Source organism: Cyanistes caeruleus, chromosome 5 (genome assembly GCF_971803275.1).
Source record: "Cyanistes caeruleus chromosome 5, bCyaCae1.hap1.1, whole genome shotgun sequence".
Classification (NCBI taxonomy): domain Eukaryota; kingdom Metazoa; phylum Chordata; class Aves; order Passeriformes; family Paridae; genus Cyanistes; species Cyanistes caeruleus.
Genome location: NC_141705.1, coordinates 50,523,816 through 50,540,352, shown reverse-complemented (window position 1 = coordinate 50,540,352; position 16,537 = coordinate 50,523,816). Strand labels below are relative to the sequence as shown.

The following is a 16,537-nucleotide window of genomic DNA, read 5'->3' as shown; positions in this document are numbered from 1 at the left end:
TCTCCACTCCATTGGAACTGCCCAACAAGGGAGTATAGGCTATCCTGGTTTTGTCTTCAGCAAGAAGCTGCCTGGTTATTTCTAAGTGTTTGGTGAAAACTAGGCTATCTGGACCAAACTGAGACTGCTTAGAGACTTCAGCTAACAGGCACTGAAACTTCCTAACTGTTCCCAAGAAAGGAAAATCTGAAAGAAGAGGAAGCACAAGAACAATAATCAAGATTTTCATAGCCTGGCATTGCTCTTTCTACAAACTAAATATTATAGTAGTGAAAGCTAAGATCTTTACCTTAAAAGAAGGTGTTAGTTTTTGGTTTTTTTTGTTCAATTCTAGCTTTGAAATTCAAAACTAATTGAAAACACAGATAAAGAATACAAATATTTATATCCTCAAGCTTTCCCCCTCTCACTGCAGTCCCTGGGCACAGGGATGTCCAGAGCCGGGAGTTTGTGAAGGGCTCTATCACCACCAGAAGGGCATCACTGGCCATTTAGGGGCTGTGCAGTCACTGAACCAGCTCCTGACCAAAACCTCAGCTCAAGGTTGTTTTGGTGTCCTAAAGGAAAAGGAGAGCAATTCCACCACAGGAAACTAAGGCATCCAGTAGCACTGTGTTATGACTGTGATCTGGTGGCACTCACTGCATCCTATCTGCAATTAACTTGCTCCTCATGCTTTTGAAATTCTCTCTGAGCCAGATGTTTTATCTTAGTCATAAAGTACAGAGGCCCTTTCCTGCGAACTGTTACTCACTGCAGCAGCTCACTGAATAGATTTCAGTATCTCCCTTGTGCACTGAGCAAAGGCACTGTCATACATATTAATATTTTTAAAGGGTTTTGTAAAAGGAATTAAGAGACTGAACTGCTGTCTCAACAGCAGAGATGAGGGAGCTGGTTTATTTAAAGATGCAATATGCAGAAAAGTATAATATGCAGAGAAGTATAATCTTTCCAGGGAAACCCTGTGGCTACAAAAATCTTATTTTTAATTATAGGACTCAATAGTTTTTCTGATAAAAATAAGACATTCTGAACTTACAACTGAGACAGTAGCTTAGTAAGCTTGCTCATTGTATCACCAAGCTTGAGTCCAATGTAACAAGTCCAGTAAAGCATGCCAGCCTTTGCACTCCATGTCCTGGATTTTATCCCTTTGTTGTCACCCTAAGGTTATCCAAAATTCTATTTTAATGAATAAGATCGTCCTTGTTTTTCTTCTGATAAAAGTTATCACAATGAAATGGAAGTGGTAGCAAATCTAAAAATAAAATAGAAGACACCAGCTGTGCAGTCCTGATTTCAAGGGCTCTGAAAAAATGGGTAAATAATGAACACCAGAGATGATCCAGAGGGAAAGCACAAAATTATGGGTGCGAAAGAATACTCAGAAGAAGTGAAAAGAAGGTGAAATGGCATTTGGGGTGAAAACTTGCAGCATAACATTTATGATAAGCACTTCCATTCAAATAAATACAAAAAATCTCACATATACTGAATCCTGCTTTCAGAAAAAGACAAAAATAATTTGGTGATGGAGATGGTTTCACTATTATTTGTAATGTAACAAGAATTGTACAAAAAGTAAATCTGTTAGAAAGATTAAATAGTTTGGTTTAGATACAGTAGAAGTATTTAAAACTATCTAAACATAGTTTACATCAATGTCTCATACAAAACCAAAATGAAAGTCACTGGAACATTTACAAATTTTATTCAGAAGGAAAAATCACAATGTGTGCAACATAGTTGCATGGTGGGACAATTTACTATTAGCTGTGAAATAAACAAAAATTTTTAAAGGTTCACAAAAATATTTCTCCTTCTCTACACTGTCTGTTAATCATTTATTTCCTAACTGCTCTTAATTTAGGGAAATGGATAGTTGCTAATCCCATGATGTCATGATGCTGACTATCAAATCAACCTGTATTTCATAAATATAGGAAATTCAGGGAATTTCTGTAGTTCTTGTGATTTCACCTATTCTGATTACTACATGTAGACACCTCTTCCCTTTCTAAAATTTTCATGTACTTCCTGTATCAAGTGGACAAAAATGTAGAAAACAGATACGGATATGTTTTAATGATTTTCATACAGTCTCTTCAAGGTTTACTTTTGCTGTGACCTAGGATATGTCTATGAATAAGGTCTCCCAGATCAACCATAAAAAAAAATAATCCTGGGCAGAAGGCATAACTTGGAAAAATAACATATTTAGTAGATGTTAAGAAAGAATCATAGAAACAGCAGGTTTAAAATTCCTCATTTTAGCCACAGATTTATATTGACGATATAGATTTACCCATGTAGCTTCTCATAGAATAGTTTAATCTAAAATCTATTTTTGAAACCAGATGAAGTTCTTTATAATTAGTAAGTCTGTAGAAGTAGAGAAGCAGTTGTCCCTGTGTTGTAAAATAATGGAAATGAGAGTAGAGATTTTGTGTAAAATAAAATCAGAAAAGATCAGACTATAAAATAAAAATCAGATCAGATTCCAGTGAACAGAATGAAATCCCATTGAAAATAAAGCCAGAAAGTGTTTTAGTTCCATTTAGTGATACCATTAGGAATCTGGGAAAAAAAAATTATTAATAAATTAATTAATGTGCCATAGATTTGGTAAAACAACCCCTAACATCACTTCTTGCTCTCTACAGTTGTTTCTTCCTGAATGTTAAATTTCTGGGAATACATTCACAAAAAATATATTAAAAAAAAAAAAAAAGAAAATTGAAAGATAAGAATTTAAAAATCAAAATGCTTAGACTAAGAAAATGCATTTTTTGTGAGTCAAATAAATAGGAAAAAGGAAAAAATGTAATATATCACGAAAGACTCCAGTAAGACCAGAAAATAAGAAGCCATGTACTTAACATTGGCATTTATAGTGAAGTACCTTCTGATAGTTTTGCTAAATGTTGTTAAATTTTCAAAATTATATGGAGAACTTATTAGTATTGGATACACTTCACAAAAATCATGTCATGATTATGAAAAAGTAATAAACACCCCCTCCCTGCTTTAAAATTACAAGGAAATAGAGTAAAATAACTGCTTAATTACAAGAAGAAAGTCCCGTGCTTTGAAATTTGCCTAGAAAAGTCTCAAATATTTATATTAGCATATGTTAAATGTATGAATTCAGTGACATGCTTATTTAGCAAATCATTTTAAGTGTCAATATTTTCACGCCAGCAATATTGATATTTCCTAATAATTGTCTTAAAGCACACACTTAAAGCCTACTAAACAGGATGGATGGGTGGAATGCTGTGGTAACCACCAGAGACCTTAAAATTCAATTTATGAGACTTTGTCTCAAGTGCAGATATAAATTCATTGGTCCCTGGAAGAAGCCACAGAGAGAAGAGTTTAATAGGATTTTCTGTAAGCAGTTGTTTTTGTGGATTTTCCAGAGGTGCTGTTTTACACTTGTTTAAAGGACAATGATAAAACCTGTCAGGATGGAAGTTTATATTCACACCAAAATCTTTGTTGGGCTTGTTTTTCATTAACCTTGATGCATTAGTTTATTTTCTCCCTGAAATGACTTGTGTTCACAGAACTATACTTTTTTTGGCATGAATGCTTATTTTTAAACAGCCCTTGTTACAGGGCATTAGTATGGAAGTGCAGAGATAAACCTAGCTATTACTTCATTATATATTAATTAGCTGAGCAACTTCATCAGCATAACCACTGTCATCCAGGTCGCGAAACTCCAGACTGAAAAATGAAAACCGATTGATGATTATAATAAAATATGTACAGTAGCAGTAGTGGGAATATTTCTATTTATTCTACTTGTGGCATAAAATGTTTGTGAAAATCTCCTGAAAACAAAATGATAACATTATGTTTTACTCTCATGGAATATTAATAATTTTAATTTTAGAAAACAAAGCAAAAATACATTTTCTGGGAAGCACTCTGGCAGTGTATTACTGGCATTTCATATGCACTTGAACAATAAATTATCAATGTTCTCTTAAATTAGGTTAGCTGGGAAATAATACACAAGAATAAAACTATAAAGATCTTTCATTATTGCAGACAATCAGAAGGTGTACAGTTAAAGCTGCTCTGTCAAGTGGGATATAGGACTGCCATCCATTTCCATTTAAATGAGGCTTTCCTTTAAAATATTCCTTACATGCACCAAAATAATTCTAAGACTCCTCTTAGGTAGGACAGTAGGGCATTTAAAACTTGAAATTCTGCACTAGAGGGTCAGAGTTGCATTCCAAGCTAAGTGGCCAGAAAAGGCCTAGGCATCCAATGAAATATTCCTTGCACTTCCCTTCTTCCCAGAGTGCCTCTCATGTGTCCATAGTGAGCAGTACCTTTTCCATTGCAACTGATATGAAAGAAAAATGAAGCAATTTTTTATTCTGCATCAACTCAGGCCCAGAAATTACAAAGAAATATTTCCATAGTATGCATGCTTCCAAATCCCTAGCCACCATAGTGAAATGGATTTTAAATCAAAGTAAATGTAAATTTTCCACTAAAAAAAATATATTAAAAGTGAGAAAAAAAGAGTTTTGCTTGAGTATGGGTTATATAAGCACTTTCAAAAACTGCTTTAGAACACTGCAAAGTAATTTGCACTTTTTACCTTCATTTGGATCAGCTTCAATTTCCTTATGTGGGTTTTTTCCCCACTGAAGACATTGGCACTGTTTCTTACTTCAAATAATGTTCTGAAATTGGAACAAGAATTACAGTAATTAGAAGTTATGACACTTATATTCTCAGAGTATCAGATAGAATCAATTTATTCCTACTGGTAAAATTCACCTGTTAAAAATATTAACTTAATAGAACTCTGGGTCCTGATAACTCATATTTACATTTCCATTTTTCTATTTCAGTTTGAAATTCGACTACATTAAATGCCTCATTGATTTTTTTCTTAAATATTTTCTTGATTTATCAGTAATGATGTCCACTGCAGGAATTTCCTGGCAGTTAACAACCATCTAGAGCAGAAAATTCTTCACTTAGGGTTCACTAGTACCTAGATATTTTTAGAAGACTTTCAAAGTGTTCTTGTATTTCCAGATTTTTCTGACCCTGGCATGTCTTTCCTTCATGAGTTTAATGGCCCGTGGATGGTTGGATAACTTGAGAAGTAATATTGGTGAATATTCCCAGTAGTCGGACTTGATAATCTTTGTGGGTCCCTTCCATCTCAGGTTATTCTATGATACTAATATTATTATTTTTCTGTTGAATTTTAATTAAGTTCAGGGAAAAAAGGGACATTCACACCTCTGTTGCTCACATATGTCCCTCTGAATAATCTGTGTAGTTCTAAACCTGAGAGTTCAGAACTCTCCCTTGTGGTGGGCTGGAGCAGAATCCTGGCAGGTTTGATGAACTTCCTTTATGGGAAAGGCGTATCACAGCACTGAGTGGCAGAGGAAGGGGCACTTAAGCAGCTGCTACTGAGGCAATAAAATTAAACTATTGGATTCAAGACAACAGTTAGACCCACACTTTACCTTTATTTGGATTGATGATGAGCCATTTAGAGAGGAAATCAAATCATATTGCGATGAGAGTGTGTGATGCTGTAATTTTATGGTTTGCATGGCCTCATTTAAATTACTAATATTTTACAGGTACAGTAGGAAATTGGAGCTGCATTTTCATTATCATTTCTACATTCATTAGCAGTAATGAATAGATGTTATGGAATAACATTAAACCAATGTACTTAGCAAAAAGGAAACCAAAGAATACACTGCCAGGTTCCCAAGGGCTGTGTGTGTTTTTGCCTTGAAGCACACCAGTATCTCACTGTTCTCTTAGAAACCAGAACCACCCCATTCTTAGGTAACTGGTGAAGGACACTCATCATGTCTAATCCAGGATGTATTCCACTGAATCACAGAATGATTACAGATGGAAAAGAGCCCTAAGATATTGAGTTCAACCATTAACCCAGCACCGCCAAGTTCATCACTAAGCCCTGTCTCTAAGCACCACGTCCACATGATTTTTGAACTCTTCCAGGGATGATGATTCCACCGCTTTCCTGGACAGTCTGTTTTAATGCTTAATTACCCTTTCAGTGAAGAAACTTTCCCTAATATCCAGTCAACACCTGTCTTGGTGCAACTTGAAGCTGTTTCCTGTTGTCCTATTGCTTGTTACCTGGGAGGAGAGAGTGAGCCCCACCTTGCTTGTAATTGTAGAGAATAATAAGGTCCTGCTGAGACTCCTTTTCTCAAGGTTAAACAACCCCAGCTCCATCAGCTGCTCCTCATAGGACTTGTGCTCCAGACCCTTCATCACTTTCCTCTTCTTTGGAGACACTAGACAACATACACAACTTGCCTGATGATTCAGCACAGGCCCAGCCACATGAGTGCACAAGGTTTAGAGCTTTCTGAAATATGCCTTGGTGCACCCTTGTCCAAGTAAGCTTGACTGCCATGCATACACCTGCCATATATTGCCCAGACTGTCTGATGGGGACAGCTAGTTGAAAAGAGCTTCTCACCTGCCATGGGCTGATCATGCAGGACTGACCTGCTGGAGAGATCTGCCTGGCCCTCTACCTCCATGGCAAAATGCAATCTTTGTGTCCTGCCTTGGGAAGACGTATCATCCTTGAGTGTTCCTGAGAATTACTATATTATTTGATGTGTTGTAACAAGATCTCACCTCCCACATATGCTGCTCTGAGGTTAGTTAAGAGCTGCAAGCTAAAATTCACAGGCAGGGAAACCAAAAGAGTAAATTAAGCGGTCTGCCTAAAGTTAGATGAGAAGTAATGGACAGGTCTACTGTAATGAGACATCTTAAGCAGCAAGATATGAAGAGCTTAGGGGTGATATGGACCTATGTCCAGGACATAAAAGCTGGAATGGGGTAAGTTACCACTGGCACGGGTGCAACAAATATAACCTGAGCAGCCTGACCATTTGGACTTCCTTCTTTCAACTCATAGGTTCTTATTTTCCATTTATAGGGCAATGAATGACTTTGATTAGAAGAAAATAAAGCAAGTTGCATAATTACCTTTCTCTCTCATCCCAGTTTTTTCCTTTTCTTGTATTAGACCTTACTGATTTTAGACCCTTTACTGATTAGACCTTACTGTGCTTTCATTCTATAAAAAAGATGCCTCCAATGAAAGAAGATGTAAAAGTCTTCCTGGAGAAACTATTATATAAGTCATTATTGGAACAGTAGTTAGCTAAATAAGGAAGAAAAAACTAGCAACTCAAAATGGCAATTCATCATCAAGTGTCTGCTGCTTTATGTGCTAACAGCCTTTCTCAGCTTCCTTTAAGCCATCTGCTTGTTTCAGCTATCTCTCCATGCCACCAGGCTCTCCCACTGCACTCTTCTCAATCTCACACACTTGACAGAAGATATCTCATCAGTACTCACATTGGTAGGACTTTGTGTTTTACCTTCTAGACACTCTTGCCTCTTTCCACAAACATATTTGTTTTACCAGGTAGAAGTATCAGCAGATGCTGCTTACACAGGAGAAAAACACTTGAATTAATTCCTTTCTGTTTCAGGAAGCACCTCCAAAAAGCTCCATTGCAATAGGCACCTCTGTTAAAATAAGGATGGACAACAGAGAAAATCAGCAGATTTTGACAGGCACAGACAGATGACAGGTAGTTAGGAATGACAATAATGCAGTGAAATTAGGAAGCAAATCTCACATGTTTTTTTTTTTCTCCTCTTACTGCTACTGAGAGAAATTTTTCCTTTTCTATTTTAAAATATAAAATTAACTGAAAAAGATTTTTTTGTTGCCAGAGTAGTATTTTGCAAATGCATAGCTACAAAACTGCTGGTAGTGGGAGTGAAATGCAAAGGAATTGCAAATGTTAATGTATAGGATTATGACGATTTGAGTATGCAAGCCTATATTCCAGATGTAGGGAAAATAACGATTACAGCAGTAAATCACAACGTTATAAGGCACAAAAATGAAGGCTAAGTACTTGCAACCATTTGCAAGCTGCAAACACTCAGCTATAAAATTGTGGGTCATTATTTCAATAAATCATTAGGCGGAAAAAAATGAAGCAGGAAAGATAGAGTTTAGTACTAAGCTGAAAAGACAATCCAGTGGAGGTGAGCAGCATGAGGGTGGATGACACTCAAAGATGGATAGAGTGTAGCTCCCAAGAGCAAGAAGGACCTTGTCCCAGGAAGAATCCACATGTGTCCAGCAGAGAAGAGGCCCTCTGCAAGAGACAACCTGCACAGTGGAGACAGGCAGAGCACTGCCTCCGTTCCCAGAGAAGATTTATTTTATGGGACCTGTAGGGGCCGTTAATTCTACTTGCTCATTTTTAAGGAAGAAAACTTTAACAGCATTTGTTTGATATTGGACTGGGGTTGAAAAGCCAGATGGGCAAGAAAATAAAGTGCTTGTTCTTTCCGATGATTTATAATTTACTAACAAATACTGTTCTGATGGAAATTTCTTAACCAGAGAGTACCCAGGTACTATGAGGCCATTTCCACATTTGCTTTTTTTTAATAACCAACCAAATAGATAGGGAGAGACAAACTTGAAATAACTTGACAGTTTGTGTTGGCAGAGATGTTTTCCTGAAAAATGGATTTTTACCACAATTATCTAGTATTTAATACAGTGCTCATAACACCCTGGATCCAGATGCTCCACAAAACATAATCAAAAAATCCTAACGTAGCTCAAGCTTGAAGGCATAAAAATCCTCACAGAACTAAAGTTAGGACCATTCATCTTTAATATCCTAAATTACTTAAAATACAACAGGCTGTATTCATGGTCATTTAGACACACCCTAAGTAAACAGAGGTTATTTCCAAATATGCTGGCAATGAAAATCTGAAGAGTTTAAAACTTTCCTGTCAGTCATGGCAAATGTAACTAGTCAAACAGCATGAGACACGAGGGATTCACATCTCTTTTCCAAATATAGTTGAGGTCACTCCAGTGATACTTGTGGGAGCATGCTACTACTTGCAAGTATTGCAGATTTGATCAAAAAGGTTTTGAAATAATTTGGAATCTCTTTCTATACTGATTTTTTTTCCAGTGATTTTAGTGATTGCTTTCTTCAGTGAGCTTCAGTTCCAGATCCATTCTTTATTTTTTCCTCTCGTTCAAATTTTAGAATTTGTATTTTTAATATATATAAAAAAGAATAGAATGTGTATCCTCCTGTACTGAGCAAGCCACTGACTTCAACAGTTTGCAAGCAGACTTTGTGGTATTAAATTCTTCACTGAAACCTGTGAATAATATAAATGCACAGAAAGCAGTATATGTTTAAGAAAACACAAGGCTACCTTTATCAGACAATATATTCACAATCAATATTTCAATTACACCTCCTTAAATCCTGACTGATCTGAATAATTTTCAAACTTTTGGGCAGTCTGAAGAATGTAAAATGAGTGCATCTTCTTCCACACTTCACTCCCTTGGTCCCCTTTTCATATATGATATCTGGTGCTCTGCACAGTCGTGTCAATACTGCAGGCAACGTTTTAAAGGCAACTGTAGGAACTACCTTAAATATCATCCATTAACCACAAAATGAAAGATTATATCACAGTGACAGGAATAGCAATTACAATAGTCACTATCTTTTATTAAGCTTTAAAGGTAATTAAAGGTAAAGTCTGTCACTGGCCTTATAAAAATGATCATTTGTTTTTCTTTTAATTCTGCCTAAGTTAAACAAATATTTGATGTTAATTAAAAATGTGGTTTTTACTTGCATTTTGTTGGAAAGAAATTTTTGAGAGTGTATATATGGATGACTTTTTAGCCCTGGTATAGAATAGACATTTTATTAAATACTGACAAGCAATAAAGCCTGCTGTTCTGAGAAAGGGAAGGATGCCCTGTTGGCCATCATGCTTTTGAGAAGCACAAGAGATTGCCTTGTATTCAGATGGCATAGACGGTAGAAGTGCAAAAGAGCAACGAATTAATTAGAGCAATCATTTTGAAGAGCAGTTCCAAACCCCATTTTAATTAGCAAATAAAGCAGAATACTAACTCCTTAAGAACTATTTTTGCTTCCTGATTTACTGGATGATGGCGGTTTTACTCTGCTTTGTTACAAATCACAAAATCTAGTGCCTCATTTTGCATGCAAAGTGCATTAAAATACCTTCTTCCCATTCTATAGGGGCCTTTAAGATAGATTACAATGGTAAAATCTGTACAACCCAGCGCAATTATTTTCTAATTAGCATCCTTAAATGTTGTATTGTGGTCTGAATCAGTTTTAGTATTGCCAAAGAGTTCTAGAAACAGCCATGTCTGTACAACCCAGCCACATGTGACAAAATTAAATTGGCACACTTCACTGTCTAGACCTTGTGCTCCTGGCAGTGATAGCCAGTGCTGTACCTCAGAGAGAAGGCTCAGCTGTCACTCACTGACCCATTAACGCTCAGGTTGCACCCTGCAGTGTCATAGTCCTCATTCACATAAAGATGGTTCTCCCTGGAGATCCCCAGTACCTCCAGGAATGAGAGAAGGACAGCCACGACAGCAGCACTGTCCAACAGGGCAGCACAACATAGCCCGAGAGCATCCTGTGCCAGCATCCCAAACTAGAGCTGAAATCCTCTTTGCTGCCCTGGTGAGCCACTTGTAAGCGGGACACCATCACTAACAAGCTGTAGCTGTCTCCTCCAACATCATACACACATACACATGCAAAAGGCCTTTGGTACTGCAGCAACACACTTGCATCAATTCATGCTGTGGACCTTTCCAGTGAGGTGTCAAATAAAACAAACACCTGCTGCTGCTGCTTTTCAAATGTAAAGGGGAACTGCTGGGAGAGCAAGGAAAATCACGCAACAAAAAGCCATTGCTTTTCTTCTCTTTATCCGGGGTCCTGTTACTGCCTGTACACAAAATAAATTGAACATACTGCAGTGTGCTGTCTAACATAGAGGTAATATTGCTTCAGGCTTTTGTGGGTTTTACCCTCTGGGGAAAAAAAACCCACAGGTGAATTCACTGCAGAAGAAGCTAGTGTCAACATCACCCTGACTGTGGAGCTCAGGCATATTTCCCCAACATGCCAGGGATTTGCTGCATATATATCATTTAGGCCATGCTGTGTGCACTGGGAAAATAAATTGTATTTTACCTGTAGTATTGTGTGGGTGTGTGTATGTAAACATATGACTACAGGTCAAAGAATGTGTGTACATGTGTATGCATGCATGCATGTAGGAAGAAAAAATATTTTTCATATTTTTCATATTTTTCATATTTTTCATATTTTTTTCATATCATGAAAAATATGAAAAGAAACAAAACAAACCAAACTGAAACTTAATGGAAAAGATAAAGCCCAGTTTGTAGAATTAAAAATATTGGAAAAATTCTTTTCTGTGTGGCCAGTACACAAAACATGACTGTTCTTTTTCAGTACCTAGGTTTTCCTAGTACTTAAATTTGGATCTGTTTCCCAAGCCCAGCTCACCCTTTAGGCACATGCCTCAATTAAGGCATGTTTATGCCTTACCAAGTCCAGAGAAACATTAATTTTAGTATATGGACTTTACAGCATGTCCACATGGGGGCTAATTAGTGCTAAACATCATCCGTGCTCTGAAATGTGACCTGGGGTAAATATGTGCCCTCGGGCTGAATGTTTGCATTGCAGTAACTTTAAACTCAAGCTGTTTTCAGAGTGGCTTAAGCCCTCTCTACCATGGTGTCACAGGGGAGTAATGACTCTCGCTTTAAATGGGATTATTTCTGGTGCACACTCCCCAGCAATTGCTCTGCTGGACAGACCAGACAATGAGCACCACTGCTTTCTAATTATATGATCAGAATCATCTGGATTGTCCTAGTGCCCTAATGAGATTGAAAAGGAGAAGCTGAGATTCAGACAGATGTTACAGATTTAATCATGGAGCAATTCTAATTATAAAATTTCATAATAATCAACTAAAGAATTAAAAAAACCAGACACAAATATACTATGCTAATATATATTTGAGCCACCGCTTCAGAGTAAAATTAATTAGAATAGAATGCAACTCTCTTTTTCTTTGGGTACTGGCTTTGCAGGGCCACTAACACTGTTAAGCAGGAAGGATCCTATGCAGGCACCGAAGCCGGTTAATGCGATTCTGGTTCCAGAAAGGAAGCAGATCAGCTGAATATAATGGCACCACATTATAGGCTCTCACTTTTCTTATTAGACACACACTTTGAAGTTGAAAAGGGGATTTATTTATTTCATGCAGCACTATGTGTCTAGAGGTTATTAGTGATTAAAGTACTATTTTAGGATTTTCCGTGACAATTTTCTCTGTGGTACAATTTCACTATAACCAATGAAATTATGGGAGGGAAGAATCTGGCCTTATATACCTTAAAACCAAATGTTTCTGTCAGCATTTCAAAGAGGTTAAATACTTGCAGAGTGTTAAATTTCAAGGTTCAGGCAGTGAACTGCACTGTCAGCTTAATGCGAGTCTGTAATCACACAGCAATGGTAAGGCCCACAGCCACATGATCAGAAAGGAGTGGGTGATCACTTTAGAGAGGTTTAAGGTTATTCCCCCTTCCTGACCCTCACTTTGAGGGGTGAGATGCACCCGTGCATTGCTTGTCTCCACACGGTGGTCACTAGAAGGAGACAATGTGAAGAACATGGAAACCAACTGAGGGTTCAGCCTGCAAAGGTGAATTTTTGCCTTCTGGGGAAAAGCAGTGGCTCAGCTGTGGCAGAGAGTCTACATCTTTTTGAAGTACAACCAGACTGTGCTACATATTCCAGCTGGCAGCTGCTGCCCACGGCACAGAGCAGAGGGATCACAAGGGAGCCTGGTGCACTGCAGCTGCAGGGAGTTGGCAGCACTTGCTGAAAGCACTGCCGTCCTACAGCACAATGGGGTGAGCAGACAGCCGCCCTTGCACGTCCCACACCTTGCTCCATTTTTCCCTAAACTCCCCAGCACCCTTTTTCAGCTGGGAGTGGGAATAGACTCAGGTCTAGCAGGAAAACTCTTGAGCTGTGACTGTATCACGTTCCTGAGGCAGCAGCAAAGAGAAATGCCAGTGACTGAGTGCCAGTTACCATGCTTAAGGACAAGGAGGTATCAAAAACACAGCTTGAGATTATGCCTAATTCATAGAGATAACGAATTGCCACCTAACTCCTAATAATTAAAAAACAGAGGAAGTTTGAGTCAGAAAAACTCAAAAAAGTAAAACCCGCAAAACTACCAGTTTCCCATTTGGTCAGAAGCGTACACCGAAGTATACAACACCAAATGCTCATGTTATGGTGTTATTTGGTACATGTTTCCTATTTGTCTTCACTTCTCAAATGAAAAAACTTCATGTGGTAAACAACACTGTGAAACACAGCTTATGCCAGGAAAGGCAATGTGCTCAGACATAGATTTTTTCAAATGCTACTTTAGCTTTTAGTCATATTTTAGTTGTACTCCACTAATATCTTACTCATATCCCTCTCTTTCTTCATACACACATCTACACACATATTCATACCTGCACTACCCAAGTATTCATGTGCATAAATATGTACACACACAAATATGAGGGTGTGAAAATACAAATAAAATTAGACAACATCAGAGTACAACAAAATTGTCATGCTGATGCCCTAATCATAAAAAAAAAAATAAAAATGCACAGATCAATTAATAAGCAATTTGGTATATTGCTTATTAAAATAAACAATATGTAAAATAAGCAACATGGGCTAAGTCCCATGGTCTTTTGAAGAAAGGGAAATAGACCAAACCAGGAAGGTTTGGTTTTGCTCACAGTGTCTTGGTATCTTGAAACCCACTGGTTACACCACTCAAGAATTACTATAGTATTTTCTGGGCAGTGTATATCCCCCTGCTATGGTTTAGGTTACATTCCTTCTAGAAAATCTCCTACATGAAAAATTACTTTGCAAAAAAGAGGGAGCAATTATTTTAACAATGTTTCTGGAGAGTAAAAGCTATTAGATTTCACTTGAATACTTTTAGTTGCACATTAGTGAAATGATACTGTCGCTTTAGGAAGTCTATCATTTGCTTCCATTATAGACTTGCAGGCTGCCAGCTCCAACAGAGCCCAGAATAATTTCCACTGAACTTATAATACCAGGACTGGTAGCAAACCAAAAGTATCTCCCTTGCTAAATGGAATTCTGCCTCTTTGAGCACTGTAACATTTGGGAGCATATGTGAAGAAAAGTTTTTTATATTTAGTGTGCAATGAAACTGTCTTAGAAGGCATATTTCTGAGATCCTTGTCGGTACATCTGATAAATGTATGCAATATTTATGCTTGTGAGTGACAGTATTTACCACAGTACTGTATTTCCAATTAAATCCTACTCATCTACAGTATCACTGTGTGAAGAAATGAAAGGGAGTGTCATGAGTGATCTAAAAGGTCTGGCAGTAGATTTTCTAGAGAAAGGGTCTGTCCAGGCATTGTTCTACATGTAGGTAGCTTTATTCTTGTGTATCTTGTGTATCTTTGCTCACCTCAACGCTTTGCTTCAGGATTCATATATGAGAAAAGTGTCACCCTTCAAGGAGAGACTATAAGGCTTCCAACCAAAGCAAATGCTGTGGTGAGCTGATGGGAGACAGAGTCATGGAGGACTGTGCATGGAAGAATGAAAGACCTTCCAGACAATTCTCAGAAATACCCATTTTACTTGTAAGTTACCAATGATGCAGAAAACTGACTTTACCTGTGCCTGTGCTTCACCGATTTATTATTTACTAAACACCTCTAAGTTCTTTCAAGGAATTAAGTTTTTTGATGAAAGTCCAAATTACATTTCCTAAAGAAAAGTTGAATTATGTTTTTTTAGCATAAAAAACCTCAAAGTTTTGGCATTTGTTGCCAAAACTTTCTCCACAGACACTTTGAGACAACCAGATACACAAATAGGGAAACTACAGCAATGTACCTCCTCAGAACCACACAGAACATGACTATTCTGAAATGTAATTTTCACCTTAATTGAAACATCAGCTAATACTATGGCCCTTACTTAAGAAACACCAACCTGGAAAAAAAAATATTACAAATACTTCCATAGGAAAATTTCTTATCAAGGCTTTTATTCATACATTGCTGTACTGTTACAGTTGGTGTCGTTCTAGATACCTTTTTCTAAAATGCTCTTTGGTTCTAAGCCTTTGAGGTTCATTAATCCTCTCATATTATGCACAATGTTGTTTTATGAGTAAGAAATATGATCCTCTTTTTGCTTTCCCTCACAAGAGCATCTGTACCTCATAAAAGATATCAAAGACAGTTCACTTACTGTGCACTCTCATTTTTATATAATATTTTTCTGGTGTCTGTGGGTATTGGCAGTCTGCAATGGAAAAAAAAAATGAAGCTAAAGAAATCATACTTGTCCTGGTGTCTTGTAAATTCTGTGTGGGCTACAATTTGCAACACACAGACACTTGCTTTCCAAAGCAATGGCATTAAGCAATAATATCTATTAATAGACCATTTCTTGTATTCTTTTTTACCCTCCTGAAAACAGCAAAGATGGGGAGCAAAGCTTATACAGCATTGAAGGTAATGTGTTACTTTTGACATGAAAGATGAGAGAAAGATGTCTTCCATGGGACTCTGAGGATATTTTCCTATAGGAGTATTTTTAGCCTTTGATAAAACATGCCATTTAATGAAATCTGTTTACAGAAAAAAAAAATAAATTCAATATTATGTTTTTGACTCCAAGAGCAATAACTCATACCTGACAGAAGCCATTAAGCAATGTTCAAAATGAAAGTAAAATAGTGAAAGTGAGAAAATCATAACACAACTCAGCCTAGTCTGAGCAACATTTCTTGAATACATTTATGGACTTCTGCAGATGCTTTGCAGCACACAGGTAAAATTCCATGTCCAAACAAAACCTATTAAATACTAAGTCCTCATTAGCTCTCAAAATAGAATATACATGATATTTAGGGCTTGCATACAATATGTACAATGTCGAATTTTATTTTCAGAGAACAAAAAAGGAAAGAAGTGTTTTACTGCTTAAAAGTTCCCTATTTAAACACTTTTCTGTGCACAATTTTTAATTTCTATTCATGACAGTTACTCAGACATTTCTCTAGAAAATGTAATACAACTACAGAGGAACTCCCTCTGTTGTTAGCAGACAAAGCCTAATGCTATGTTTGTTTCAAAAGAAAGAATACAAAGCAGACCCTTTCTCTGTGGAACAATGATTCCTTCATGGTTTGTTGCAAAATTATGTTATAGTAACATAGTTAATAAATTATGTCTCTTAGTGAAAACTACCATCCAGTTATGGCTGAAATAGGTAAGCATATAAGCAAACTTTTCCATGAAATAAGGTAGACGTGAATTCTACTCTTTGCTTTTTCATTCTCTTTATTCATAAGTTCTTCTTGATAAGAAAAGACCAAGAGTAGAAGTGAGTTGTTTTTATTATGTGAGACCAGTTGGACCATGAGTTTGTATTGGTTCCAGAAT

The 16,537-nt window shown here is 37.0% G+C and overlaps 1 long non-coding RNA gene across 1 annotated transcript in view; it reads right to left on the bottom strand.

Moving 5' to 3' along the window:
• The window catches only part of LOC111929424 (uncharacterized), a 100,559-nt gene that overhangs the window by 45,551 nt on the left and 38,471 nt on the right, over window positions 1-16,537 (bottom strand). Inside the window, exon 3 of the long non-coding RNA XR_015286715.1 lies at window positions 4,628-4,712. This is a non-coding gene — a long non-coding RNA (uncharacterized LOC111929424). The remainder of the gene's footprint in view (window positions 1-4,627; window positions 4,713-16,537) is intronic.